Raw genomic sequence first — 15,920 nt, 5'->3', positions numbered from 1 at the left:
AGTTTAACCACCGCTTGCTTAAAACAGGATGGAAATGACCCCTGACCCAAGGAGGCATTTATTATAGCCACAAACCATTCCAACAACCCATCTTTGGCCAGCTTAGCCAGCCAAGAGGGACAAGGATCCAGAGTGCAGTTGGTCGCCCTCACAGACCCAAGAATCCCCTCCACGTCATCAGGAAGAACAAGCCGGAAAGAATCCCACAAGATCGAACAGACAGGTGCCTCGGTTACCTCCGCTGAGACCACGGTTAAGCTGGAGTCCAACTCACGACGTATCTGAGCAACTTTGCCTGCGAAATGGTGCGCGAACTCGCTGCACCGAGTTGCCAAGCCATCGGGAAGCCCCTGGGTCTCAGGGGGCCGCAGGAGCTCCCCAACAACTCGGAACAACTCCGATGGCCTGTTGGCTGCAGACGCTATGCGGGCAGTCGTGAAAGCTTTCCTGGCTGCTCGCAGAGCCACGGAGTAAGCCTTAATAGCGGCTTTAGCCCGTGCTTGGTCAGACACATCCTGAGATTTCCTCCAGATGCACTCTAGTCCCCTCCTCGCACGCTTCATCACGGCCAGCTCCTCAGTGAACCAAGGAGTCGACGTGACTCTACGCAGCGAGAGGGGACGTTCGGGAGCGATCGTGTCCAATGCCCTTGTCAGCTCACTATTATAGCGATCAGCCAGGACATCGACAGGATCGCCAGTCTCCAGAACAGGAAGATCCCCAAGAGACCTCAGAAGTCCATCCGGATCCATCAGCCTCCTGGGGCGGACCATCTTAGTGGGTCCACCACCCCTGCGGAGGTTAGAAGACACGGCGAAACTTAAACAGATCAGATGATGGTCAGACCATGACAATGGAAGAATATTTTGCTCTTCCACTCTGACTGTCCCACCGTCCACAATGAAGACAAGGTCCAACGTGTGTCCCGCCTGATGTGTGGGCCTAGATATAACTTGAGTCAGCCCCATGGTCTTCATGGCAACCATGAAGTCATGAGCTGCACCTGTTAATGTGGTCTCGGCATGGATGTTAAAGTCTCCCAAAACTATAAGTTGTTGGGAGACCAAGGCCACATTGGAGACCACTTCTGCTAGCTCAGACAGGGAAACTGTTGGGTCGCGGGGTGGACGGTACACCAACAGAATCCCCAAGCTGTCTCGGGCTCCCACCTTCAGTAGGACACATTCAAACCTTGTAGATTGCGGGACAGCGCATCTGATCAGGGCGATGGACTGCCGGAAGATCACCGCGACTCCTCCTCCCCGCCCCCCAGCCCTGGCCTGCTGATGAACCTCGAAACCTGGTGGACATAGCTGGGTGAGATTCACCCCCCCCCCAGTTCATCCAACCATGTCTCGGTAATACATGCCAGATCCGCCCCCTCATCCAGGATCAAATCCTGGATGATAGCTGTCTTACCATTGACGGATCTGGCATTCAGAAGCAGGACCTTAAGGCTGGGGGGTCTGTCCTGCAGACTACCACACCTATTCCTCTCCAGGGTTGCAATAACTCTGTTGCGCTTCTCCCTGGATCGTTGGTGACCGTTCTTCCTTCTCCCCCACACCACCACTTATCCAACACTCACTTCTCCAACGTTCTGGATTATCCAACACATTTTTGTAGTTAATGTTTTCAATAAATCGTCATATTTTGGTGCTAAATTTGTAAATACAGTAATTACTACATAGAATTACTGCGTATTGAACTACTTTTTCTGTCAAATTTGTTGTATAACATGATGTTTTGGTGCTTAATTTGTAAAATCATAACCTAATTTGATGTTTAATAGGCTTTTCCTTAATCCCTCCTTATTATCCAACATATTCGCTTATCCAACATTCTGCCGGCCCGTTTATGTTGGATAAGTGAGACTTTACTGTATTACATTATAATATTATTATCAGTATTATATGTATACACAATATATTATATTATTACCATATCATTCATTTACAATATTTCATTTACAATATTTGTAAAAGAAAGAACAATACAATATTTAAAAATAAAAATAATTTTAACCAACATACTGTAAACTTATCAGGATTTCAGTGGGAAGTGTGGGCCTGCTTCTGGCCAATGAGATAATCAAGTAGGATTGTTGTTGTTGTGCCTTCAAGTCATTTCAGACTTTGGGCGAGCCTAAGTCTAAAACTGTGGGTGGGGGCCAGGTAAATGGCCTTGGAGGGCCGCATCCGGCCCCCGGGCCTTAGTTTGGGGACCCCTGCCCTACATCATCATCACCACCGCCCTGCCCATGTGCATGGTGCTTTCCAGACTGGAGAGGTAGGATCTGGCTTGGGCTGGAGTGGTAAATTTTAAAGAGCCAGATAGTTCCTATAGTATAGCCATAGCCAGACCAGAAAGAGGAGTTGAAAAGTGCAAGCACTTTATGCTGATGTCCCACTCCTGCCACTAAGTCAATTCTAATTCCTTTACCTGATTAAAATATACTCCTGCACAATATTCCATGTTCGGACTTTTCTAACAGCAAGGGATCTGGTAGTGACATCACTAGGGCTGGTGTCACTCAGTGCAGTAATGCATGATGCCACCTTCAAGGATATCCTCCCTTACCAGGCCAGACCATGATATTGTGGCTAAAATACCTGGGGGAAAACTCTTAAAATCAGCCACTATTTAAAAAACCAGCAACAAAAACATGTGTGCTTGGCAAGCATAGAGACAAAACTATGTAACTGAAAGAATCATTCTGAATCAAGTAATAATGCCAGCTCAGATTCAGAGCACATGTGCATTAGAAGGTTCAAAGGGTAAATTAGTATGGAGTTTCAGATTTTCAGGTATATTAATACAGTAGATGTAAGCTTGAATTGAGAAAAAATGATTTTGCAATGTTATCTAACAAAAGTTTCATAAACAGTGATTTTGGTGTCACCTCCAAAGTTTCACCCAGTGTGGTTCACAATTCCATCTCATTCATTCTCATTGGTATTCACACACCAGCCACACATGCACAAACACACACACACACACACACACACACACATCTCTCTTCCACTTCTGAAATCCTTGCCTTCCAGCCGCCTCACTTCCAAACTATGGCTGGGTTCCCTTTGATGTCCTCTCCCTCCCTTCTTTTCACTGCGTCCATTTCACCAATTGTGCTGCTGCTTGCTGCGGCCCCAGCAATTTTTTTGAATGACCATGAGAACTGCAAATAGATTTTAATGTGGATTTGGAAAGGCTCCATCCCTACTAGGGCGTGCAGCTAATCTTGACAAATGATCATAGTACAAGAGTTTGCCAAGCTAGAGATAAGGCTTGTGTGACCACATTCAGCAGTCACATTTTTCCCACGAAGAAAAAGGGAGGGCAGCTACTCTCTTTCCTGAGGACCTAGCTAGAGCTCCCTGTCCTGAGACTCCTCAACAGAATCCTATGGCATCCTCACAAGAGTGGGATCAGGTGGCTACAAAAAGAAATTTCTCTGGAAAAATGCCCTTTTGGGGAGAGATGGAAACTTTTTGTACCCAGCTACTTTGCTGTTGTGGGTAGCCATTTGTTTACATTCCTGAAAATCAACGGATAAGCATCTGTCTATGAAGAGATGGCTCATAAATCTGTCTACTTTAGCTGATTGTTGAAATCCTGTCACTGCCTGGACCTTGTGGATGCTCTCCCCTCATTTTCAAGCCAAAGAGAGGCATGTTGGCTTGAGAACGGTCTCTCACCTTTCTGCCACCCACACATGTATGTTACCCATAGAAAAACAAAGCAGTTGTGAAGAACATAAAACATATGTTCTTTCATGCAACACTCAGTTGCACAAATATTCTGGGTATCCACTTTGTTAATATTAACTTGTGTCGTGTTAACTGCCTGCCCTTCTTAGTGTGCCAGCTGTCCAGTGAGCAGCTTGTTTCTCATTATCTTTACCAGCTGCTTCCTTGAGAACACGGAGACAATGCTGGTCTATTGAGAGGAGGCATCTTGATAGGGATTACAGGGAATCTCACTCCCACCTTTCAGTTATTTTTTTTTTAAAAAAACTTTCACTCTGCTAGACTTCCAGCACTAAAGTTTCTGGGAAAAGTGACTCTCATTTAAGGAAATATAATTGGTATGGCGTTTAAAAAGGGACTGTCAGAAGGATCCTGCAATTTTCAAGATGAGTTTTCTTGACAGTTGCTTCCAAATCTATTGGGATTACTTTCCACAATCTTCCTTCCAAAGTGTGCAAAGTAGTCTCAATAGATTTGCATTCAATTTTCATTATTCTCCTTCTTTTAAAAAAAATGAATAATGTGAAGAAGAAACAGTTCTATAAACTGGCCTGTTAAAATGTTTTTGATTACTGATCATTTTTATGATTTCAAGGGCTTCTTTAGTTGTGGTTGCTATTGTTATTATAAAGGAGGTTATGGATGCCCTTTCACATTGCTCAAACCTCTTTGCACATTGTTCAAATACTTACGGTGACATAACCAGTAGTTGCTCCAACATAAGTCACCAATAGGATGCAGGGTGGGGGTTGGGGGATAATAAACTCTTCTATGCATATAATGGCACTGTGACTATATAATTTGCCCCATCTTGTGAATAACAATGCCAATGGTAACTTCAGTCAAGGCAGGAGGAGGATGTCAATTGAATCACAAAGCAAGAAGAAAGGTCCCTGCTGACAACAGTTTTACTAACATGGCTTAAAAATGAAGTGCATCTAACCTTACCTTCATAAGTTTCCAGTCTCGCTTTGGTAGCATTCTCTCACTCATTCAGATTTCTCCATTCTAAGCCATGGATTGTTTTGACAAATCAATTGGCTGAGTCAAACTTTACCTAGTGCTATGTGTGTTGACATAGCTAGCCACTTTTCCCCTTGTTCAGTTTAACTCTGGCCTTAGACACTATTGTACATCCAGGAGCCTGGAATTTACCAGATATGCTTCAAGTTAAGGTGGAAATATTTAAGTTTAAATTCTTTCATTGCCGAATTAGTAGGGAGAGAATACTGTTTGGTCCACATTTTTAGATGAATCCACCTAACTCACATATCCTGGGCTAATATGCAGATGAAGATATAGTTATCCTTTGCACTCTGCACTTCTCCCAATTTTGCCGTGCCATTCAAAACTTAAAAACTATGTACCCAAATTAAAAACTATGTACCCAACATTGGTGAATGTTGCACGCAAAAATCTGTATGATAGGAAAAGTTGCATGCTGTGTGTGTATGACAGGGTATAAATGTCAACCTTTATGCATAAATCATTGAGCTATGTGGAAATTAGATGGAACAAACATGTGACTGAAAATATGCCACATATCATATGGATATCATATAAATGGATTCATATTTCCCTGTTGGCAAATAAGAATGCAGTAGGAACTAGGATGGAATTCTCCTATTCTACTACTGATGCAAGACCAAAAGAAATTAATTGCACCAACATCCTGAATTCCAGCATAGACCTGCAAGGAAATCTTTTACCCATGTGGGAATTGGGGGTCAAAGCTTGCTGACTTGTTGACCCATGAAAAGAAGCAATTATCCAGGTGATTACTTTGTACAGGTGCTAATTTAAAAAAGCAGGCAAGGGAAAGGAGGTCACTGTTTAGTGTCAGCTACTTGTGAAAGTAGCCTCTAGATGGTTGATGCTGTGCCTTTTTTCAGAGAAAAGCAACCAATTGTTGTTAAAACACAGCACTTACTTTTATTGCCAGCTGTAGCTCATCCACAATCTAAAGTTAAATTAGAATCTCCCACACTTGGGTGACAACTAAGCCCACAGTTTTAACGATCTCAGACTTAGGCAGTTATTACCCAGGAAATAGCTGTCCGTTAACATATCTCCATGAGGACTATGTTGGAAGCCGCCTTACACTGGATCAGACAGTCCATTTCACCTAGCAGTTAGGAGAAATTGAGCTTGGATTTACACTGCCATATAATGTAGTTTGAGCTGCATTATATGGTTAGTGTAGCCCATATGATGTAGTTCCATGCAGTTGAGATTGCATTATATGAATCTACACCAGTGGTTCCCAACCTTTATTTGACCAGGGACCACTCTCCAACATTAGTACCAAAAGGGTTATTTAGATTTGGTTTGGTTATTTGGGGTGCTTCTTCAGAAAATTGCATTGGATAGACCACATCTTCAGTTTCTGATACAGAACATATGCCATCCAGTAGTCACCATCTGCTCGCTTACAGAAAACCATATTTAATAAACTAGAGCTGATTTTCCCCATTGGGAACCACTGGTCTACACTGAACATATGGTCTACACTGACTGTACATTAGATCAACAATATCATCTAATGCAGTTCAAACTGTATTATATGGCAGTGTATATCCAGCATGAGAAGTACGGTCTTTCTGATTCTAGTTCTTGACTTAAAGATATTTCAAACTACATTTTAGAGTGTGTGTTTTGGTAGAAAATCCTTTAGAGAAGAGAAAATAATGTGAGAAATATAATTATTGGCAGGAAAAATTGTGGTAATGCACATTCAAATTAGCAATAATAGTTGTTTTTAATATGCAAATTAATGTGGAAATGTGCTTTAACACATATGAAAGTGACAAAGGTTAGAAAGCATGCAAAGGGATCTTGTAGCACCTTAGAGACTGAGTGAACCAAGGTAGTATCCCAGGCTTCCTTAAATTAAGGGTGCATCTACACTGTAAAATTAATGCAGTTTGATATCACTATAAATTCCATGACTAAATGTTATGGAATTATGAGATCTTTAGTCTTTTCTGCCAAAGAGTGCTGGTGGCTCACCAAACAATAAATCCCAGGATTCCATAGCTTTGAGCCATGGTGATTAAAGTGGTATCAAACTGCATTAACTGTACAGCATCCTAAGGCCCCATTTGCACTGACCATTTATTGTAGTTCAAAGCCAGCTTCAGACTGCAGTGGCCAGACAACAAACTCCCTCAAAAGAGCATGAAAGAAATCCCTTAATGCACATCAGTGTTCTGTTGTTTGTGTAATTACTATCCGAGCCTCAAACTGGTCTCAGAATTTCATATGTAATCATAAGCACAATGAAACTTTCTACTTCTGTTGAAATTCCTAATCCCATTACAGATCATTGGTGAAATGGGACCAGAAAAGTCATCTTGCTGTGTCCCAAACACCAGCTGGACAGATCTCCATTACTCAGTGTGACTTCTAGCTGTTATGGAAGATCAGGTCAGGATGGATCTAGGATATTTCAATGCAGATGTTTCAGTGTGGGGCACTGAATTGTCACAGACTTGTTCCTGTTCATGTGTGTTGGGTGAAATTAGAGTATCACATTAGAGGTCAAATAAATGCTTTTTGAGCTATGGCATGCAAGTATAGGGATGCTATCACATTAACATATGGATTCGCCACACATTGTGGCAAATCTGTAGGATCCCAGCGGGGAGAACCCATTGCCCTATGCCCCACATCGTCTGACTTACCTTTGGCCCCATCCCATAGGGTGAAGTATCTGCCACCCAGCTTCTTCCCATTGTTGCAAATGCAACACGGGAAGCCTCCTGTGTTGTCACCACGGTGGCATAGGCCACTTCCTCTCCCCTTTGTCAAGAAGCTCCACTGAATGTAGATTTATGTTGTGTAATGAGCTCTGTGACAAAAAGGGAGAGGAATTAAAGTAGGATGGGCAATTAGCCCGTATAATGAGGTTGTAAGACTTTTATTACCGGAATCAGATACAATGTTTGAAATGCAATGATACGGTATTTCTTCAACTTGACAAGAGGTCTGTGGCCTGAAACAAGCTATTCGTTATAAACATCTCTGCCCTTCTGAACCCTTCTGAGGCCATCAATGAACTAGCAGAGAGTTGGGTGGCACATTCCCAATTCGACCCAGAGGCAATAATGAGCAACTTCGGAATAATTGCTAATGTGATGGTTAATGCTCAGTTGTAAAGATTCAACATAGATGGAGGATAAAAAATACTGCATTCATTGTGCATTATATGTGGACAATGACCAATTTCACCTAACACACACAAATAAAAATTAGTCTGGGATAGTTCAGTGAGTAGAAACAAATCTGAGGCAGTTTAGCATACTACATTGAAACAGCTGCATTAAAACGGGTACAATGGCATTGCTGTGCTGAATCGTCTCATTCTTGGTTAGGAGATGGTATGTAGTTCAGCATTTGTAACCATATTTGCATTGTAGGATCCTGGCCATTGTCTGAAATATGCTACTTTTAACTATAACCACATAGGCTCCACTTTGGCTTTATTGGCTTATTTTTAAAGTTGATTGGTGCACTTTTGCGGTTCAGATATCTGAAAGCTATTTCCTTTATTGGCTCACAATGAGGTTTTGTTGGCTCAATTTTGGGCTTCAGGTTTCCTGCTGCAGTTCTATCTTTGGCAAAACCATGTTAGACATTATGCCTAAGGTGGATTTGCCAGAGACAGATTCATAGGAAACAGGCTGCAGAAATTTGAATTCCAAGTGAAACATCAAGTGATAAAACAGTGTATACAAAGCAACAAAATCAGAGGATGCTAAACAGCCTCATCCCTGCGGCAAATAACTGTAAGACCAAAGTTGAAGAGCGACTTAATAAAATTGAAATAAACCAAAAGAAGGCTCTTGAAATATAGCTCCTTGTATGCCAAGGATAATGATCGCTCAGCACTGAAATCTATAATACAACGCTGAAAAACCACAGCAGTTCTTTTCATAGCTCTGGTGAATCTCAACAGCCCAGCTTGACAGGTAGCCAATCGCTTGATCTCTTTCAGTCCTTTTTTCAATGAATGCCTTAATCCAAAGCAAAAACTCGAGAATCTGTATAACTTGTTTTCTTTGAATAATTGTGTAAATGCTACATTTTTTATTAAGGTAAAGGTAAAGGTTTCCCCTGACATTAAGTCTAGTTGTGTCCGACTCTGGGGGTTGGGGCTCAACTCCATTTCTAAGCCGAAGATCTGGCATTGTCCGTAGACACCTCCTAGGTCATGTTGCCAGCATGACTGCATGGAGTGCCATTACCTTCCCACAGAAGCGGTACCTATTGATCTACTCACATTTGCATGTTTTCAAACTGCTAGGTTGGCAGAAGCTGGGGCTAATAGCGGGAGCTCACTCCGCTCCCCTTATTTGAACTGCCAACTTTCTGTCAGCAAGTTCAGCAGCTCAGCAGTTTAACCTGCTGCCCCATTCTATCTCTAATGGAGTACTTATTTTTAAATTTTTCTTTCTACAATATTTCCCCAGTTCAATTCTATTTGCATGCAAATGTAAAATTTTCCTGGAACTCTTAATCTCTTTTCATAAACACTGATGGCTTCATCACGTGATACAAAATTCCTTCAGACTTCCACGAAGGAGGAATTAGCCTGAAATACAGGTCTCATGATATTTTACACACAGGTTCTCACTGTATGTAGTTCATTAGCTGGCTGATCAGTTATTTAAAAAATGGCACTGAAAGTGGCTTAAGAAAATCCCTTATAATTCAATCACCAAAGAAAACTGAAAATAGAATAAAGAGGACAGTTATACAAACACAATATAGATTAAACAAACCTGCAGTTTACTAGTTTGGGATCCAGAAAAACATCTGCAATTAAAAACTGGACAGAATAACATTATGAAACCAACCAAGATAAGAATAAATAATCAAAATAAATCAGTCAAATTAAAAGTTTAACTTAATTGGGGGCTATTAATAGGAAAAAGTGGAGAGACATTGTTATTGTTGCTACTGTCATTTGTATTCTGTATTCTCTCAGTGATGAGACTCAAACAAGGCAGATAACACATATATCCCACCTCAAGTCACAGAGACAGGTGGGTAATAAATTTGTTGTTGTTGTTGTTGTTGTTGTTATTATGTGATACACATTAAAATGATCCAAAAACTGCAGTAAAAGAATCAATGTAAACATTATTTAAAAAACAATTTAACAATTGATAAAGTTAAAAACAGTAAAAACATTTCATGTTCAGGAGGAACTATCAAAATGGCCACCCACAGGCAATTTTGGTTTGGAAGTTCTGGAAGATGTCATTAAAAAATCAGCTTTTTGAGTCCTGTGGCTGCCAGCCTCGTCTTTGCAGGCAAGAGCATCCAGAGGGGATCTTTGCTGCTAGGTTGATCGCTATGGAAGCAGGCTGCCCTTTATGTGGTGAGAAGATTGGTTATTGATCACTGAGTCAGATACACTAGTGGAATGTCCATGTAAGAGTGTAGAACATACCATTGTTTACATTTGGGTGCTATTCTGATTTCTTTGAAGAAATCTATGGGTTTTTTGAAACTAGAAATCCCTGTTGTCTGTGTTTTAGTCCAGTGGAAATGGTTGTGTGCTTTTATTCTGTGTTGCTTCTCTCCTTCCCTTCTTTTTCTGTCAGTCATTTACGAGTATTCTTCTTGCTCATCTTACCTGTTTTAATGCTGAAGTTGAACAATGTTGTCAGTCCTAGCATAGTCAAAAATACTCACCTTAGTGGTGATAGGAGTGACCTCTACTGGACAAAGGAGGTGGCGTTGTCCAGCTATGATTTGTCCTCCAAGTCTCATAACATGCCTTTCAATCTCCTTGCCAGCCCCAGAATATCCATTCATGAAGTTGACAGTCAGGTACTAAAGGGGCAAAACTGAGTGTCTTCTAAATACCTGTTATTAATTTTAGATGAAGACACAGATCAGTCAAATGGTATCCTAGATGAACAATCCTGTATGTACCACAAATTTTCTTCTGAGTAAACATTCATAGCTTTGGTTGTACAACATACAGAATATTCAATTAAAACCAGAAAAAGAAGATTGTGGGCACAGCATAGCAAAACGTAAGTGGACACAATGAAATGAATGGGACAAAGGGTGTGATCCTAACTAGCAAAGATTTCCAAACGTCATTTTAGCCAAGACAAGTCAGTTGGCACTGTGCTCAATCTAGGTCAGAGGTGCTGAAAATTAGTTTGGACAACATTCACTATGGAACTTTGTGCTAACACTGTGGATGGATGTCACATAGGCTGGAAAAAAATACATCACACATTATTTACTACCTGTCCCATCTCACACTAGTTGTGTCTTTCTCTGTCTCCCATTTCTGCTGGAAGATCTTTGCTAGAAGAGTGGTTCTATCAGCAAATCACCCTGTACACATATCTCTGAGATCTGCTTGGAAAAGAGAAATTCTGCTTGCAGAAGGGCATTACTGTTGAAGTGAATTGTGCCTAATCCTATAATTCACACATCTTTGAAAATTAGTTACTGCTAATGTAAATCTTGTTAATTTCATTGTGTGAGTAAGGCCGGATTCAATATATTTATTCTCTAATTATGTGTAGGAGCCCCTGGTGGCACTGAGCAGCTGAACTTGTTGATCGAAAGGTCAGCGGTTCGAATCCGGGGAGCAGGGTGAGCTCCTGCTGTTAGCCCCAGCTTCTGCCAACCTAGCAGTTCAAAAACATGCAATTGTGAATAGATCAATAGGTACTACTCCAGCAGGGAGGTAACAGTGCTCCAAGCAGTCATGCCAGCCACATGAACTTGGAGATGTCTACGGACAACGTCAGCTCTTCAGCTTAGAATGGAGTTGAGCATCATCCCCCACAGTTGGACATGACTAGGCTTAATGTCAGGGGGAAACCTTTACCTTTACCTTAATTATGCATGCAGGTAGTTAGGCAGGTATAGAAGAGGAGCTTGTAACAGCAAATGCCATTCATTTGCTGTGTCATTTATAGCATATTCCCATGCTAGCAATGGAATCTCAAACAGGTGTTTTTCTTCTACAAAATGCTTCAGTTAAATGTAAATTCTCATGACTAACTGTTCTTTATTTACTTATTTAATCATCCCATGGTCTAATGTGTACTTTTATGAATGGGCCAAAAACATCCCACCATAAAATTGTGAAGTCAGTGTAGAGATAGGTTGGTCTTCCAGGTTCTACCAATAAAATTGTTCTGGTTTGGGATGCATTACATATTCCAAAGGATAATAGTTGACCTCCTGTTTTTATTGCTTTGAATGGATGTCCTTTGGTGGATGTCCTTGCCAGGCTGCATTAAAATCTCACTAAAGTATGAGTACAAAAGCCATAAAATAGAAGCAAAGAAATGTTTGTGGGAATAGACAAATGTTTCAGTATTAATGGAATGAACTCAATATGTGACAAAGGTTACTGGAAATACTGATGTTCAGAGCCAGAAGTTGTCCTACACTGAAGAGTAAAAACACTGTAAGACATGATTGAATGGATACAATTCTTGTGCTCAAGAGATATATAAAGCCAAAGTAACCTTGCTTGCCCTCTAATCACCTACAGTATATTCTGTGAATATGGTAATCAGGTACTAAATGCAATATTACTATTTCTCCAGATTTCTGTGGTGTGAATTTGCTTGTCCTCCTAAATTCTACAATCAGCTTTCAGTGTTTTCTGCAGCTTAGAAAAAGGAAGAGCAGGTGTGCCATATGACGTCTGCCTTGTGTAGAAAATACATTCAAAACAGGAAAAGCTGTTTTATGCGAAGTCAGTGACGACAGTTTGATGTAAAATAAAAGGCCAAAGATGGTACCCAAGTCCTTTTGTATGCAAAACATATATTTTTACTGAACTGCAGCCCCTGACTGTATAAATGCATGGTAACAATGCAAGTTTAGTGATACCACATTTGAGTCTTGTTTCAAACGCCACTTTAAGGAGGAGACAATGATTACATTGCTATCTTTTAGCTTCAGAGTTTCATCTCTGCAATAAGGTTCAAGGTAGCCCATGCCCCTTAAAAATATGCTTCTGCTTTGAAGCTCTAAACTAGATACAAGCAGAATTATATGTATTAATGCAATTTGATATAGACAATATGTGCAGGAGTTGTCCAGGGAGGATGTAGTAGGTGTAACCTATATTGCAGAAAAGAACACTATGCAACACGGTTTTTGTTCCTGGGTTATTAATGGCATTTCCTAATTGATTCTATCATATAAACATGGGGAAAGTTTATTAAACTGCAAAAAAACTTTGTTTTTGTGGGACATCCTGTAGCACATCTTGCTATAGTTTTTCAATGAATATCTCATAGAGTCTCAGCCAATTTAACGTAGTTTGTGGCAGCCACAAAAACGAAGTTTCTGGAGTATAAGTACTATTTTCAAAGTAAGCACCACACAGTTAAACGGGAAATAACACTTTCCTATATATATATTTTCACATTTTGTTACATAATGTAATGGTTTAATGGTTCTGCACAATTTCTGTGGCTTCCTATGCAAAAGAGTCTGCTTTCTGTACCAGAGCAACGTACTGCAATATTTATGTAGAATAAATCCCAAACTGTAAAGATTCTAATCAGTCCTAAATTATTTTTGTCAGATTTCTCAACATTCAAGAAACACTTTTAAAAACAATTTTGGACTATAATATGACTGCTGCAACTATAAAGAATACATTTCTGGACTTTGTGGGGATATGTGAAGCTATTGGTATCGAAATGAAGGACTTCAGAACCAATAATACTAAAGAACAGTGTTTCTCAAATTCTGCTCCTCCAGGTGTTTTGGACTTCTGCTCCCTGAAATCCCAACCAGCTTTCCAGCTGTAAGGAATTGTGGGAGCTAAAGTCCAAAACATCTGGAGGAGCAGAGTTTGAGAAACACTGCTATAGAGTCATGCTAGAGGACCTAAAAATGCTTAAAGATAAATATTTTTTCAGCGGTAGTTGAATGAAACTACTGTTAACAGTCTCATGGATATGTATTTTCAAATAGCCTTCCCATTTCTATGAAAGGTAAACCAGTGGACTATCAAACATAAGAATGTACTGTTGTTGAAAGTATGATGGTGACATAACCTCACAGTAAAGTGAAAAGAAATCTGATCATTTGATCAGTTTAGAGGGGGTAGCATTCTCAATTGGATAATCATAATATCAGGAAGATCCAAGAGACTTTTGGGAACACGTAGGGAGAACCATAAAGCTCAAGAGACCACAAAAAGAGAAGGAAAATATCTACTTCAGGAAACCAAAACCATGAATCCAACTAAAGAGAATAGCCTGGGTTATTTTAACCTACTTCCTAGGAGAAATCTTGTGACTTAGTGGCACAGCACATCAAAATGAACAAAACCTGCAAAACATTGGGAGTTCATTTCTTGACATCTCCAATTAACAAGATTAGGCAATGTAAAATATTGAAGATGATTGCCCAGGCCATGGTGAAGTGAGTGCAGGAATTTCCCCCCAAAATTGTCATACTGGCTGAGGAATCTCAGAGCTATGGTACAAATAGCAGTGCTTTCCCACCACTACCTCAAGGTTTGTTTGGAAAAGTACCCTGTGTGATACTTCAGAGTCTGATTTGCAATTGGTGTCGAGTCAGACAATGCAGGACTAGGTGGGCAGTCTGTCAGATGAACAGGCATGAGGCAACTTGTATTTTCTGTGTATGGATTTTTTTTTTTGCAAGAATGCATGATGGCTGTGTAAACTCATAGTTACAAAATGCTACAAGCATTTAAGTATCAAAATGCTCTCTCACTCTGAGCTATAATGATTAGAATCATGATGTAAAACACAGGAACATTTTCATCAGGGTGTTCCTATCAAGGAATGCTTCCACAAATAATTTCCATCACTAAAACATCAAATAGGGAAAGTATTGATACAATGCTTTTCGTATGGGGATTGGCAGTGTGAGGTTCTGACACAATATGGATCAGTCTCTGTAAGTTCTTTGCAAAGTTCACATAGACCTACTGAAAAGCTTGTTTGAATGGTAGTATCAGGTTCTAAGGACAGGAAACTGGGGTTCAGGAGGAATTGAACATCTCTCACCCCATTTGGAGGAGCTTTTAGCAAACAATGGCTGAGTGATGGATCTTTTATGATGATCCAGATAAGCTTTACTTATGGCCTATACCTTCCATAACAGACTAGAAGACACCTCCACAAAACATTTTACTGCCAAATATATTCTTTTGTTGGATGCCAGTTTGTATACCACCATACTCGGCATACAGAAATCTCGCACAAGCACAGAATACCAACGTAATGGAGCTCCTTGGGGAAAGATTTGACAAGATGTATATATGTACTGTTGTTTCCTGTTTATATCACAGTTGTATTAAGTTCATGAGACATTTTGTTGGATGATGACCTCAGACTTTGGGACAATTCACATGTTTTAGGTTAATTTTGGTCTATGTATGTCAAATGTCTGTTATACACCTATACAGTACCTATGCTTTTTGTCATATTGAAATTTTCAACTGTGTATCTCATGGGCGTCTTCACGCAAAGTAGCTTTGCACTGTCAACATATCCATATCTCTAGGAAGTGAAAGTGGATCATTTTTAAAAGGAACAAATGTTTGGTTATCAGTGAATTTCTGGTTGTTTCTTCAGATCTTCCAAATGCAAAATGTACATCACTTAGAAGAATTCTTTCTGAAACCCCAGAGAAATGCTTTCACTCAGAGGAGCAAGTAATATGGAACTTTAAGTGTGAGGCGACTTCACTGACATAACATGGACCAATCCAGACTCTATCCAGGCATCAAGTGACGACAAGGAGTCAGAGGGTGAGGGGAGTGAGATTCTGGGAACCAGGTCAGCCTGCAAGCAATTGTGCATTTAAAAAATATTGAGCAGCTTAATCTATTGATTGGTAATTGTCCCGTCTGGAGCACAATTTTATGAACCTTCAGTGGCAATATAGACTATTGAAATATAAATTATAAAAAGTGGCTGAAATTTCACATCTGGGTCTCAAAAATTGATATTTTCTCCAAATTTAAAATTTACTATGGACAAGCTACTGTAGTTTCACTTACCCTTGCCCCCCGCTCAAACCTTACCCTAAGGGAATAATTAATTTTAATCTTTTTATTCTGTATTTGCACAACTACCTAGGCCTGCAGGCTGTGATGCTTTGTATCTATACATGGTTTTACTGTAT

Source organism: Anolis carolinensis, chromosome 4 (genome assembly GCF_035594765.1).
Source record: "Anolis carolinensis isolate JA03-04 chromosome 4, rAnoCar3.1.pri, whole genome shotgun sequence".
Classification (NCBI taxonomy): Eukaryota; Metazoa; Chordata; class Lepidosauria; order Squamata; family Dactyloidae; genus Anolis; species Anolis carolinensis.
This window is presented reverse-complemented; position numbering follows the sequence as displayed.